The following is an 11,830-nucleotide window of genomic DNA, read 5'->3' on the forward strand; positions in this document are numbered from 1 at the left end:
TTCGAAAGCTTCACTCCATTACTGTTAGCATCATTTTGAGTTCATTAGCAATTCTTACTACATCACTGTCGCATCATTTTGAGATCATTAGCTAGTCTTCCGACATCACTGTCGCATTATTTTGAGGTTCGTAGCAACTCTTAGTACAAGACTGTCAGCATCACTTTGAGGTTATTCGAAACGTTCACTCCATTACTGTTAGCATCATTTTGAGATCATTAGCAATTCTTCTGACTTCACTGTCGCATTTTTGAGATCTTTAGCAATTCTTCCGACATCACTGTCGCATTATTTTGAGGTTCGTAGCAACTCTTACTACATTATTGTTGCATTATTTTGAGGTTCGTAGCAACTCTTAGTACATGACTGTCAGCATCACTTTGAGGTTATTCGAAACACTTACTACATTAGTGTAAGCATCACTGAGTTGATTAGCAACTATCACTACATTACTGTTAGCATCATTTTAAGTTCATTAGCAATTCTTCCGACATCACTATCGCAATATTTTGAGGTTCGTAGCGACTTTTACTACATTACTGTCGCATTATATTGAGGTCCGTAGCAACTCTTACTACATGACTGTCAGCATCACTTTGAGGTTATTTTAAACACTTACTACATTACTGTAAGCATCACTGAGTTGATTAGCAACTATCACTCCATTACTGTTAGCATCATTTTAAGTTCATTAGCAATTCTTACTGAATCACTGTCGCATCATTTATAGATCATTAGCAATTCTTCTGACATCACTGTCACATTATTTTGAGGTTCGTAGCAACACTTACTACATTACTGTTGCATTATTTTGAGGTTCGTAGCAACTCTTACTACATGACTGTCAGCATCACTTTGAGGTTATTCGAAACGTTCACTCCATTACTGTTAGCATCATTTTGAGTTCATTAGCAACTCTTACTAAATGACTTTCAGCATCACTTTGAGGTTGTTCGAAACTCTTTCTACATTACTGTAAGCATCACTGAGTTTCCTAGCAACTATCACTACATTACTGTTAGCATCATTTTGAGTTTTTGAGCAATTCTCACGACATCACTGTAGCATTAAATTGAGTTCATTAGCAACTCTTACTAAATGACTGTCAGCATCACTTTGAGGTTATTCGAAAGCTTCACTCCATTACTGTTAGCATCATTTTGAGTTCATTAGCAATTCTTACTACATCACTGTCGCATCATTTTGAGATCATTAGCTAGTCTTCCGACATCAATGTCGCATTATTTTGAGGTTCGTAGCAACTCTTAGTACAAGACTGTCAGCATCACTTTGAGGTTATTCGAAACGTTCACTCCATTACTGTTAGCATCATTTTGAGTTCATGAGCAATTCTTTCGAAATCACTGTTGCATCATAGTGAGATCTTTAGCAATTCTTCTGACATCACTGTCGCATTAATTTAAGGTTCGTAGCAACTCTTCCTACATGACTTTCACCATCACTTTGAGGTTATTCGAAACATTCACTCCATTACTGTTAGCATCATTTTGACATTTTTAGCAACTCTCATTTCATCACTGTAGCATCATTTCTTAGGTTAGTAGCAACTCCCATGACATCACTGTCGCATTATTTTGAGGTTCGTAGCAACTTTTATGACATTACTGTCGCATTATTTTGAGGTTCGTAGCAACTCTTAGTACATGACTGTCAGCATTACTTTGAGGTTATTCGAAACACTTACTACATTACTGTAAGCATCACTGAGTTGATTAGGAAGTATCACTACATTACTTTTAGCATCATTTTGAGTTCATTAGCAATTCTTACTACATCACTGTCGCATCATTTTGAGATCATAAGCAATTCTTCCGACATCACTGTCGCAATATTTTGAGGTTCGTTGCAACTCTTACTACATTATTGTTGCATTATTTTAAGGTTCGTAGCAACTCTTACTACATTACTGTCAGCATCACTTTGAGTTTATTAGCAACTATCACTACATTACTGTTAGCATCTTTTTGAGATCTTTAGCAATTCTACTGACATCACTGTCACATTATTTTGAGGTCCGTAGCAACTCTTACTACATTACTGTCAGCATCACTTTGAGGTTGTTTTAAACACTTTCTACATTACTGTAAGCATCACTGAGTTTATTAGCAACTATCACGACATTACTGTTAGCATCATTTTGAGTTCATTAGCAATTCTTCCGACATCACTGTCGCAATATTTTGAGGTTCGTAGCAACTTTTACTACATTACTGTCGCATTATTTTGAGGTTCGTAGCAACTCTTACTACATGACTGTAAGCATCATTTTGAGGTTATTCGAAAGTTTCACTCCATTACTGTTAGCATCATTTTGAGATCATTAGCAATTCTTCTGACATCACTGTCGCATTTTTGAGATCTTTAGCAATTCTTCCGACATCACTGTCGCATTATTTTGAGGTTCGTAGCAACTCTTACTACATTATTGTTGCATTATTTTGAGGTTCGTAGCAACTTTTACTACATTACTGTCGCATTATATTGAGGTCCGTAGCAACTCTTACTACATGACTGTCAGCATCACTTTGAGGTTATTCGAAACACTTACTACATTAGTGTAAGCATCACTGAGTTGATTAGCAACTATCACTACATTACTGTTAGCATCATTTTAAGTTCATTAGCAATTCTTCCGACATCACTATCGCAATATTTTGAGGTTCGTAGCGACTTTTACTACATTACTGTCGCATTATATTGAGGTCCGTAGCAACTCTTACTACATGACTGTCAGCATCACTTTGAGGTTATCTTAAACACTTACTACATTACTGTAAGCATCACTGAGTTGATTAGCAACTATCACTCCATTACTGTTAGCATCATTTTAAGTTCATTAGCAATTCTTACTGAATCACTGTCGCATCATTTATAGATCATTAGCAATTCTTCTGACATCACTGTCACATTATTTTGAGGTTCGTAGCAACACTTACTACATTACTGTTGCATTATTTTGAGGTTCGTAGCAACTCTTACTACATTATTTTTTCATTATTTTGAGGTTTGTAGCAACTCTTACTACATTACTGTCAGCATCACTTTGAGTTTATTAGCAACTATCACTACATTACTGTTACCATCATTTTGAGTTTTTGAGCAATTCTCACGACATCACTGTAGCATTAAATTGAGTTCATTAGCAACTCTTACTAAATGACTGTCAGCATCACTTTGAGGTTATTCGAAAGCTTCACTCCATTACTGTTAGCATCATTTTGAGTTCATGAGAAATTCTTTCTAAATCACTGTCGCATCATTTTGAGATCTTTAGCAATTCTTCTGACATCACTGTCGCATTAATTTAAGGTTCGTAGCAACTCTTCCTACATGACTTTCACCATCACTTTGAGGTTATTCGAAACACTTACTACATTACTGTGAGCATCACTGAGTTGACTAGCAACTATCACTACATTACTGTTAGCATCATTTTAAGTTCATTAGCAATTCTTCCGACATCACTGTCGCAATATTTTGAGGTTCGTAGCGACTTTTACTACATTACTGTCGCATTATATTGAGGTTCGTAGCAACTCTTACTACATGACTGTCAGCATCACTTTGAGGTTATTCGAAACACTTACTACATGACTGTAAGCATCACTGACTTGATTAGCAACTATCACTACATTATTGTTAGCATCATTTTGAGTTCATTAGCAATTCTTCCGACATCACTGTCGCAATATCTTGAGGTTCGTAGCAACTTTTACTACATTACTGTCCCATCACTTTGAGGTTCGTAGCAATACTTACTGCATGACTGTAAGCATCACTTTGAGGTTAATTGAAAGTTTCACGCCATTACTGTTAGCATCATTTTGAGTTCATTAGAAATTCTTACGACATCACTGTCGCATCATTTTGAGATCATTAGCAATTCTTCCGACATCACTGTCGCAATATTTTGAGGTTCGTAGCAACTCTTACTACATTACTGTCAGCATCACTTTGAGTTTCTTAGCAACTATCACTACATTACTGTTAGCATCATCTTGAGTTCATTAGCAATTCTTCCGACATCACTGTCGCAATATTTTGAGGTTCGTAGCAACTTTTACTACATTACTGTCGCATTATTTTGAGGTTCGTAGCAACTCTTACTACATGACAGTCAGCATCGCTTTGAGGTTATTCGAAAGTTTCACTCCATTACTGTTAGCATCATCTTGAGTTCATTAGCAATTCTTCTGACATCATTGTCACGTTATTTTGAGGTTCGTAGCAACTCTTACTAAATTATTGTTGCATTATTTTAAGGTTCCTAACAACTCTTACTACATTACTGTCAGCATCACTTTGAGTTTATTGGCAACTATCACTACATTACATTTAGCATCATTTTGAGTTCATGAGCAATTCTCACGACATCACTGTAGCATTGAATTGAGTTCATTAGCAAATCTTACTAAATGACTGTCAACATCACTTTGAGGTTGTTCGAAACTCTGACTACATTACTGTAAGCATCACTGAGTTTCTTAGCAACTATCACTACATTACTGGTAGCATCATCTTTAGTTCATTAGCAATCCTTTCGACATCACTGTCGCAATATTTTGAGGTTCGTAGCAACTTTTACTACATTAGTTTCGCATTATTTTGAGGTTTGTCGCAACATTTACTACATGACTGACAGCATCACTTTTAGGTTATTTGAAAGTTTCACTCCATTACTGTTAGCATCATTTTGAGTTCATTAGCAATTCTTCTGACATCACTGTCGCAATATTTTGAGGTTCGTAGCAACTTTTACGATATTACTGTCGCATTATTTTGAGATTCGTAGCAAGTCTTAGTACATGACTGTCAGCATCACTTTGAGGTTATTGGAAACGTTCACTCCATTACTGTTAGCATCATTTTGAGATCATTACCAATTCTTCTGACATCACTGTCGCATCATTTTGAGATCTTTAGCAATTCTTCCTACATCACTGTCGCATTATTTTGAGGTTCGTAGCAACTCTTACTACATGACTGTCAGCATCACTTTGAGGTTGTTCGAAACAGTTACTACATTACTGTAAGCATCACTGACTTGATTAGCCACTACAACTACATTACTGTTAGCATCATTTTAAGTTCATTAGCAATTCTTCCGACATCACTGTCGCATTATTTTGAAGTTCGTAGCAACTCTTACTACATGACTGTCACCATCACTTTGAGGCTATTCGAAACGTTCACTCCATTACTGTTAGCATCATTTTGAGTTCATGAGCAATTCTTAGTAAATCACTGTCGCATCATTTTGAGATCTTTAGCAATTCTTCTCACATCACTGTTGTATTATTTTGAGGTTCGTATCAACTCTTCCTAATGACTGTCACCATCACTTCGAGGTTATTCGAAACACTTACTACATTAGTGTAAGCATCACTGAGTTGATTAGCAACTATCACTACATTACTGTTAGCATCATTTTAAGTTCATTAGCAATTCTTCCGACATTACTGTCGCAATATTTTTAGGTTCGTAGCGACTTTTACTACATTACTGTCGCATTATATTGATGTTCGTAGCAACTCTTCCTACATGACTGTCAGCATCACTTTGAGGTTATTCGAAACACTTACTACATTACTGTAAGCATCTGTGAGTTGATTAGCAACTATCACTACATTACTGTTAGCATCATTTTAAGTTCATTAGCAATTCTTCCGACATCACTGTCGCAATATTTTGAGGTTCGTCGCGACTTTTACTACATTACTGTCGCATTATATTGAGGTTCGTAGCAACTCTTACTACATGACTGTCAGCATCACTTTGAGGTTATTCGAAACACTTACTACATTACTGTTAGCATCACTGACTTGATTAGCAACTATCACTACATTATTGTTAGCATCATTTTGAGGACAGCAATTCTTCCGACATCACTGTCGCAATATTTTGAGGTTCGTAGCAACTTTTACTACATTACTGTCCCATCACTTTGAGGTTCGTAGCAACACTTACTACATGACTGTAAGCATCACTTTGAGGTTAATTGAAAGGTTCACGCCATTACTGTTAGCATCATTTTGAGTTCATTAGAAATTCTTACTACATCACTGTCGCATCATTTTGAGATCATTAGCAATTCTTCCGACATCACTGACGCAATATTTTGAGGTTCGTAGCAACTCTTACTACATTACTGTCAGCATCACTTTGAGTTTATTAGCAACTATCTCTACATTACTGTTAGCATCATTTTGAGTTGTTGAGCAATTCTCACGACATCACTGTAGCATTAAATTGAGTTCATTAGCAACTCTTACTAAATGACTGTCAGCATCACTTTGGGGTTGTTCGAAACTCTTACTACATTACTGTAAGCATCACTGAGTTTCTTAGCAACTTTCACTACATTACTGTTAGCATCATCTTGAGTTCATTAGCAATTCTTCCGACATCACTGTCGCAATATTTTGAGGTTCGTAGCAACTTTTACTACATTACTGTCGCATTATTTTGAGGTTCGTAGCAACTCTTAGTACATGACTGTCAGCATCAATTTGAGGTTATTCGAAACGTTCCCTCCATTACTGTTAGCATCATTTTGAGATCATGACCAATTCTTCTGACATCACTGTCGCATCATTTTGAGATCTTAAGCAATTCTCACGACATCACTGTCGCATTATTTTGAGGTTCGTAGCAACTCTTACTACATGACTGTCAGCATCACTTTGAGGTTGTTCGAAACACTTACTACATTACTGTAAGCATCACTGACTTGATTAGCAACTACCACTACATTACTGTTAGCATTATTTTAAGTTCATTAGCAATTCTTCCGACATCACTGTCGCAATATTTTGAGGTTTGTAGCAACTTTTACTACATTACTGTCGCATTATTTTTAGGTTCGTAGCAACTCTTAGTACATGACTGTCAGCATCACTTTGATGTTTTTTAAACACTGACTACATTACTGTAAGCATCACTGAGTTGATTTGCAACTATCACTACATTACTGTTTGCATCATTTTAAGTTCATTAGCAAGTCTTCCGACATCACTGTCGCAATATTTTGAGGTTCGTAGCGACTTTTACTCCATTACTGTCGCATTATATTGAGGTCCGTTGCAACTTTTACTACATTACTGTCACATTATTTTGAGGTTCGTAGCAACTCTTACTACATGACTGTCAGCATCACTTTGAGGTTATTCGAAAGTTTCACTCCGTTACTGTTAGCATCATTTTGAGTTGTTGAGCAATTCTCACGACATCACTGTAGCATTAAATTGAGTTCATTAGCAACTCTTACTAAATGACTGTCAGCATCACTTTGAGGTTATTCGAAAGTTTCACTCCATTACAGTTAGCATCATTTTGAGTTCATTAGTAATTCTTACTAAATCACTGTCGCATCATTTTGACATCATTAGCAATTCTTCTGACATCACTGTCACATTATTTTGAGGTTCGTAGCAACTCTTACTACATTATTGTTGCATTATTTTTAGGTTCCTAGCAACTCTTACTAAATGACTGTCAGCATCACTTTGAGGTTGTTCGAAACTCTTACTACATTACTGTAAGCATCACTGAGTTTCTTAGCAACTATCACTACATTACGGTTAGCATCATCTTGAGTTCATTCGCAATTCTTCCGACATCACTTTCGCAATATTTTGAGGTTCGTAGCAACACTTACTACATGACTGTTAGCATCACTTTGAGGTTATTCGAAAGTTTCACTCCATTACTGTTAGAATCATTTTGAGTTCATTCGCAATTCTTACTACATCACTGTCGCATCATTTTGAGATCATTAGCAATTCTTCCGACATCACACTCACATTATTTTGAGGTTCGTAGCAACTCTTACTACATTATTGTTGCATTATTTTTAGGTTCCTAGCAACTCTTACTACATTACTGTCAGCATCACTTTGAGTTTATTAGCAACTATCACTTCATTACTGTTAGCATCATTTTGAGTTATTGAGCAATTCTCACAAAATCACTGTAGCACTGAACTGAGTTCATTAGCAACTCTTACTAAATTACTGTCAGCATCACTTTGAGGTTTTTCGAAATTCTTACTACATTACTGGAAGCATCACTGAGTTTCTTAGCAACTATCACTACATTACTGTTAGCATCATCTTGAGTTCATTAGCAATTCTTCCGACATCACTGTTGCAATATTTTGAGGTTCGTAGCAACACTTACTACATGACTGTAAGCATCACTTTAAGGTTATTCGAAACACTTACTACATTACTGTTAGCATCACTGAGTTGATTAGCAACTATCACTACATTACTGTTGGCATCATTTTGAGTTCATTAGCATTTCTTCCGACATCACTGTCGCAATATTTTGAGGTTCGTAGCAACTTTTACTACATTACTGTCGCATTATTTTGAGGTTCGTTGCAACTTTTACTCCATTACTGTCACATTATTTTGAGGTTCGTAGCAACTCTTACTACATGACTGTCACCATCACTTTGAGGTTATTCGAAACGTTCACTCCATTACTGTTAGCATCATTTTGAGTTCATGAGCAATTCTTACTAAATCACTGTCGCATCATTTTGAGATCTTTAGCAATTCTTCTCACATCACTGTCGTATTATTTTGAGGTTCGTAGCAACTCTTCCTAATGACTGTCACCATCACTTTGAGGTTATTCGAAACACTTACTACATTAGTGTAAGCATCACTGAGTTGATTAGCAACTATCACTACATTACTGTTAGCATCATTTTAAGTTCATTAGCAATTCTTCCGACATTACTGTCGCAATATTTTGAGGTTCGTAGCGACTTTTACTACATTACTGTCGCATTATATTGAGGTTCGTAGCAACTCTTCCTACATGACTGTCAGCATCACTTTGAGGTTATTCGAAACACTTACCTCATTACTGTAAGCATCAGTGAGTTGATTCGCAACTATCACTACATTACTGTTAGCATCATTTTAAGTTCATTAGCAATTCTTCCGACATCACTGTCGCAATATTTTGAGGTTCGTAGCGACTTTTACTACATTACTGTCGCATTATATTGAGGTTCGTAGCAACTCTTACTACATGACTTTCAGCATCACTTTGAGATTATTCGAAACACTTACTACATTACTGTTAGCATCACTGACTTGATTAGCAACTATCACTACATTATTGTTAGCATCATTTTGAGTTCATTAGCAATTCTTCCGACATCACTGTCGCAATATTTTGAGGTTCGTAGCAACTGTTACTACATTACTGTCGCATTATTTTTAGGTTCGTAGCAACTCTTAGGACATGACTGTCAGCATCAATTTGAGGTTCTTCGAAACGTTCACTCCGTTACTGTTAGCATCATTTTGAGTTGTTGAGCAATTCTCACGACATCACTGTAGCATTAAATTGAGTTCATTAGCAACTCTTACTAAATGACTGTCAGCATCACTTTGAGGTTATTCGAAAGTTTCACTCCATTACAGTTAGCATCATTTTGAGTTCATTAGTAATTCTTACTAAATCACTGTCGCATCATTTTGACATCATTAGCAATTCTTCTGACATCACTGTCACATTATTTTGAGGTTCGTAGCAACTCTTACTACATTATTGTTGCATTATTTTTAGGTTCCTAGAAACTCTTACTAAATGACTGTCAGCATCACTTTGAGGTTGTTCGAAACTCTTACTACATTACTGTAAGCATCACTGAGTTTCTTAGCAACTATCACTACATTACTGTTAGCATCATCTTGAGTTCATTCGCAATTCTTCCGACATCACTTTCGCAATATTTTGAGGTTCGTAGCAACACTTACTACATGACTGTTAGCATCACTTTGAGGTTATTCGAAAGTTTCACTCCATTACTGTTAGAATCATTTTGAGTTCATTCGCAATTCTTACTACATCACTGTCGCATCATTTTGAGATCATTAGCAATTCTTCCGACATCACACTCACATTATTTTGAGGTTCGTAGCAACTCTTACTACATTATTGTTGCATTATTTTTAGGTTCCTAGCAACTCTTACTACATTACTGTCAGCATCACTTTGAGTTTATTAGCAACTATCACTTCATTACTGTTAGCATCATTTTGAGTTGTTGAGCAATTCTCACAAAATCACTGTAGCACTGAACTGAGTTCATTAGCAACTCTTACTAAATTACTGTCAGCATCACTTTGAGGTTTTTCGAAATTCTTACTACATTACTGGAAGCATCACTGAGTTTCTTAGCAACTATCACTACATTACTGTTAGCATCATCTTGAGTTCATTAGCAATTCTTCCGACATCACTGTTGCAATATTTTGAGGTTCGTAGCAACACTTACTACATGACTGTAAGCATCACTTTAAGGTTATTCGAAACACTTACTACATTACTGTTAGCATCACTGAGTTGATTAGCAACTATCACTACATTACTGTTAGCATCATTTTGAGTTCATTAGCATTTCTTCCGACATCACTGTCGCAATATTTTGAGGTTCGTAGCAACTTTTACTACATTACTGTCGCATTATTTTGAGGTTCGTTGCAACTTTTACTCCATTACTGTCACATTATTTTGAGGTTCGTAGCAACTCTTACTACATGACTGTCACCATCACTTTGAGGTTATTCGAAGCGTTCACTCCATTACTGTTAGCATCATTTTGAGTTCATGAGCAATTCTTACTAAATCACTGTCGCATCATTTTGAGATCTTTAGCAATTCTTCTCACATCACTGTCGTATTATTTTGAGGTTCGTAGCAACTCTTCCTAATGACTGTCACCATCACTTTGAGGTTATTCGAAACACTTACTACATTAGTGTAAGCATCACTGAGTTGATTAGCAACTATCACTACATTACTGTTAGCATCATTTTAAGTTCATTAGCAATTCTTCCGACATTACTGTCGCAATATTTTGAGGTTCGTAGCGACTTTTACTACATTACTGTCGCATTATATTGAGGTTCGTAGCAACTCTTACTACATGACTTTCAGCATCACTTTGAGATTATTCGAAACACTTACTACATTACTGTTAGCATCACTGACTTGATTAGCAACTATCACTACATTATTGTTAGCATCATTTTGAGTTCATTAGCAATTCTTCCGACATCACTGTCGCAATATTTTGAGGTTCGTAGCAACTGTTACTACATTACTGTCGCATTATTTTTAGGTTCGTAGCAACTCTTAGGACATGACTGTCAGCATCAATTTGAGGTTCTTCGAAACGTTCACTCCATTACTGTTTGCATCATTTTGAGATCATGACCAATTCTTCTGACATCACTGTCGCATCATTTTGAGATCTTAAGCAATTCTTCCGACATCACTGTCGCATTATTTTGAGGTTCGTAGCAACTCTTACTACATGACTGTCAGCATCACTTTAAGGTTATTCTAAACACTTACTACATTACTGTAAGCATCACTGACTTGATTAGCAACTACCACTACATTACTGTTAGAATCATTTTAAGTTCATTAGCAATTCTTCCGACATCACTGTCGCAATATTTTGAGGTTTGTAGCAACTTTTACTACATTACTGTCGCATTATTTTGAGGTTCGTAGCAACTCTTAGTACATGACTGTCAGCATCACTTTGAGGTTGTTCGAAACTCTTCCTACATTACTGTAAGCATCACTGAGTTTCTTAGCAACTATCACTACATTACTGTTAGCATCATCTTGAGTTCATTAGCAATTCTTCCGACATCACTGTCGCAATATTTTGAGGTTCGTAGCAACTTTTACTACATCACTGTCGCATCATTTTGACATCATTAGCAATTCTTCCGACATCACTTTCGCAATATTTTGAGGTTCGTAGCAACTC

The sequence above is a fragment of the Aulostomus chinensis genome, chromosome 1, assembly GCF_037954235.1.
Source record: "Aulostomus chinensis isolate RoL2024-O1b breed Wild chromosome 1, RoL_Achi_v1.0, whole genome shotgun sequence".
Lineage (NCBI taxonomy): Eukaryota > Metazoa > Chordata > Actinopteri > Syngnathiformes > Aulostomidae > Aulostomus > Aulostomus chinensis.